Below are 5,000 nucleotides of genomic sequence, written 5' to 3'. Positions count from 1 at the left end.
GTAATCATTTTGGGCATTTAATGCGACGAATATAGTTCCATCCAATCCTCCATCGATCAAATCTAGACATCAAGCTTGATATTAATTGTCCTTTAATGATATAGAGAGTCTTTCATTCTAATAACCACTGGGGGTTCACGCAACCTTTAATAACCAAAGACATGTTGACTACGGGCGACGGCGGATTTTCAAGATGATTAGACCGGCTGCCACTCCGAGAACGAGGAACACGAGTCCGGTGCCCATTCCCACAGCGATGGTCGCATTGGTGCTCCTCGAAACTTTACCTTCAATATAATGAGAAATATGCCATAAACTTTATGGTAAAATATCAAGCGAAAGTAAGCTTCAATTTCTAATTCCTAAAGGTATTGTTTACCATTTGGAGCAATGTTTTTAAAAAAAAATTAATGTTCGAGTTTTCACATTTGATGCATATGTGTAGGTCAGTTGTATTACAAAACATCCTACGATATGAACATTTCCCAATAAAGCCGAAAATGAAATAAGATATGACTATTTTCTCCATAAACCATAACTGTAGACGGTTTATTTTAGAAACAATTTTATTATAACCATTGTTCATATTTGTGACCCTGCATCACAAAACAAACATAAAGTCGCCAGACATGAAATTCTAGTTAAGATCATATTCTGAAAGAGCACAATTTAAGCTTTAAAATGATGTATAACTCAAAGCAAATGGACTCTCCTAACCTATGTAATTATTGGAAAGAAGGCACACACTCAGGAAAAGTGTGAACTGAGAAAAGAGGCTCTGAAGTACAGTGTCCATTCAAGCGCTTAATCTTTACCTAGCCGTGCTGGCTGTGTGATGAATGGGACAAAAAACAGGATGTAAACCACTTTATTAACAATAATGAAGGGATTATAAAATTAAACTGAAATTGAGCATGTCATATCAACACATTCTGTCCTTGATTAATGCCAACTTTCAAAGCAGTAGCATCATCTTTTCAAAAGTTATAGGAGTTAAAAGTGAAGAGAGTGAACAAGTTTTTAAGAAATGAAAAGGGTACTTTAAAGACACACTTAATCACTATTCTGCGAAAAGATGCTCGAGATAAACTGCTGAAAAACACACTTTCCTGCCCGTTTTATGATCACAAATTTCAGCATAGTGTAGAAGAAGATTTGCAATTTCAGAAAATATGAAAAAGTCAAGATCGGCTCGGTTGACCCATTTCACCTATTTTCAGTCCTCACACAAAATCAGTGTGTGCGACTTTTTGTTCGTTTTGTGATGCACGGTCACATTTTGTATATTTAACGATACTTACCATTGATTGTACTCATTAACATTTTTTTTAATTGGATGTTTCTATCCCCAACTCACATTTTCGAACTACTTTAAAGCACTGATGCTCGGTTTTTGTTTCAGATGCAGATGGTAAATAATGCCTTTAATGCTGTCACCGACGCCTTTGAATCCCTTTTCTCAGCTCATCATGTGGGCAAAACCGCGGTAAGTAATGTTACATTTAATAAGCAAATTGACATGATTGCTTTTACTACTAAATCACCAGCTACCCTGCATCGATTTCGAGTCAAGATAATACTGCAACATGTCCATCCTTCGAGGGTTTTTGATACAGAAAAGAATGAATACAATTAAACTAATATTAGATTTGCCACAGTAACTAAAAAGGTCGATCATTAATGTTACACAGAAAAATGATATCTTCAGGAAAAAAAGTCTGTTTTGAAATGTATCATACTTCAAACAAAGTGTCACAGTAATTGCAACTTTAACATCATGATAAATGTTCCGGCAAATAATTAGCAGTTCGACATATAATCTTTTTTCTTTTTTAAATCTATCCCAAAAGCATGGTTAGTAACGTTGTGGTTATTGGGCCTATATAACGTAAATTTGTCTATAGTAACTGTAGCAGTTTGCGACGCGAAGAGACTGTAGAATATATATATGAACTCTCTTTCTCATCACAAAAATCTCAACAAAAGCATCTTCGAAAATTATCACAATTCAGTAAATGTTATGTCATTGTCATTTAAAGTGCCCCGCAAAAATAATTTTTGGTAAATAAGATCTCACAATGCAATGCTTTTAGATGTCACAAGGGGTGAAGACCTTCTCCCTATCTTCTTTGCACAGATTTGATTTTTACTTCTTCAAATACTGCAGTAGTACCGAAACAGGGTAAGGATAGATAGACCCACCTTGCTCTTTATCTGCCATGCGTAGAGGTCCCCTGGACACAACCCGAGGCGTAGAACTCTGTCCCCGGGGAGCTCTCGGGGCACGGCGACTACGACTCACGCATCCCTGACTGCATCTCGAATCTTCGTCACTTTCAAAGCAGATGAGTGCCTCGCAATGCACAAACACCTTCATGCAGATTGTTAAAATTGTTATTGATATAAGTTATGATAATTACACAAAGAGTTTGCACCATCGATATCTGCAAAATGTCTCTTCTCAATGCTAATCTATATCAACTGGACCCCATACATGGAAGACCAGCCCGTGCAGCTGAATATGGGCTATCCATCCATCCTTCAATCAGATTAGAAAAAAAAAAAAATGATATGAATATAAGCAATGATAACGACACAAAAAGCTTTACACCATCGATATGTGCAAAATTTCTCTTGTCAACGCTAATATATCAACTTACCTTCATACATGGAAGACCAGCCCGTGCAACTGAATATTATGGGCTATCCAGTCCAACGGCGTAGCCAGGATTTCATATTAGGGGGGGCGGTTAATCTGCGAGGGAGCGAAGCGACCGAGCCCGAGCGAGCGGAGCGAGCGAGGGGGGGGGAGGGTGTGGGGAGGGGGGTGTCCCCCTCCGACGGGAAGAACTTTTTGCATTTTGATGTTGTAAATGGTGCAATTTTATGCATGTTTTTGCGCATTTTATCGATGTGAAACAGTCCCACTTGATTAAGGTTGCAGTATATTTTGATGTAGATTATTATTGAACAATTTGAACAATTTGGGAGGGGAGGGTGTGGGAGGGGGGTTTTCCCCTCCCACGGTAAGAACTTTTTGCATTTTGATGTTGTAAATGGTGCAATTTGATGCATGTTTTTGCGCGTTTTATCGACAGTCCCACTTGTTTAAGGTAGCAGTATATTTTGATGTAGATTATTATTGAACAATTTGGGAGGGGAGGGTGTGGGAGGGGGGTGTCCCCCCTCCCACGATAAGAACTTTTTGCATTTTGATGTTGTAAATGGTGCAATTTTATGCATGTTTTTGCGCGTTTTATCGATGTGAAACAGTCCCACTTGTTTAAGGTTGCAGTATATTTTGATGTAGATTATTATTGAACAATTTGAACAATTTGGGAGGGGAGGGTGTGGGAGGGGGGTATTTTAGTGTTAGTGTAGATTAATATTGAACAATTTGCCTATAAAATGGTATCATTTAAATAATCTTCTTGTATTAATTCTTCAGTTCAGTTCAGTTCAGTTCAGTTTTTATTTCTGCATTTCAAAATCAATACAAATCCACAAATCAACAAAATACTTACATAGTCATTTACACAGCTAATATTCGTAACGTTTGGATCTTACATACATTTTTTTTTTTTTTCAAGAACGAATATCATATATGAAAGGAAGCAATAGGAAATGATAAAAATGAAATGCAGGGGACCATCATCATAAGCTAAGCTTGACGAGGAAGATGGCCCCAGGTAAAGAGATACATAAAGAAAATCTTGCCACTCACTGAGTGGGGGGTAATTGTGCAAAGGGCACAACGAAGAGATACATAAAGAAAATCTTGCCACTCACTGAGTGGGAAGTAAATTGTGCGAAGGGCGTGCGGTGCAGTGCGGTGTGCATTGTGTTGGGATGAATCTTGGTTTGTACGTTGAGTGTTATTTTGTGTATCAGTGTGATGAGGTGAATATTACTTCAGTTATGGCCGTGAACTCATTGTTTAGGGTGTTTGTTGACCAGGTGGTATGAATATTTTTATGTGTCAGAAGTATACTGGATTATGAGGGTGTTTTTTAGTTCTCGTTTAAAAATGTTCAACGACGTACGTTGTTTTAAATTAGGGGGTAAAGAATTCCAAATATCTGGTCCATTGTGCTTTAAAGATTTTTGAGCTAAAATGATTCTGGGGTTTTCGAGATGGTAATCGGACGACTGACGTGTTGGATATGAATGAACGGTGAAATTTGGAGTGAAGAAGCCATCAAAAATTTTTGGAAGACAATTAAATGTATATTTATACATAAAAACAGCAGTTTGAAAGGTGTGAAGATCCTCAATTTTCAATGTTTTTAGTTGATGAAATAGGGGATTGGATGGGGATAAGTAACGGGAATTGGTAATCAAACGTACAAACGTACAAACGTACAAACGTACAAACGTTCTTACACTGAATATCATGAACGCTGTCTGTTCAGCAATCAAACAGAAAAAGCATGCACACGAGGGTGTAGAAAGGGGCATATTCCCTCCCACACGAAAGTGATTTTTGCGTTTTCAGACCTGAAATTCAGCGATCTGGTGCAAATTTTTGGTGCAATACTTTTTCATCGAAATGTTAAAATCACGGAATTTAGCTCTTATCCCGAATTTGCATCATCTGTGTGTATGTACAAAGTCTAGTGAGGTAGAGCGAGGGGGTGGGGGGAGGGTGTGGGAGGGGGGTGTCCCCCCTCCCACGGTAAGAACTTTTTGCATTTTAATGTTGTAAATGGTGCAATTTTATGCATGTTTTTGCGCGTTTTATCGATGTGAAACAGTCCCACTTGTTTAAGGTTGCAGTATATTTTGATGTAGATTATTATTGAACAATTTGAACAATTTGGGAGGGGGGGTGTGGGAGGGGGGTTTTCCCCCTCCCACGGTAAGAACTTTTTGCATTTTGATGTTGTAAATGGTGCAATTTGATGCATGTTTTTGCGCGTTCTATCGACAGTCCCACTTGTTTAAGGTAGCAGTATATTTGATGTAGATTATATTGAACAATTTGGGAGGGGAGGGTGTGG

Source organism: Diadema setosum, chromosome 19, assembly GCF_964275005.1.
Source record: "Diadema setosum chromosome 19, eeDiaSeto1, whole genome shotgun sequence".
NCBI classification, from domain to species: Eukaryota; Metazoa; Echinodermata; class Echinoidea; order Diadematoida; family Diadematidae; genus Diadema; species Diadema setosum.
Note: the sequence above shows the minus strand (reverse complement) of the source record.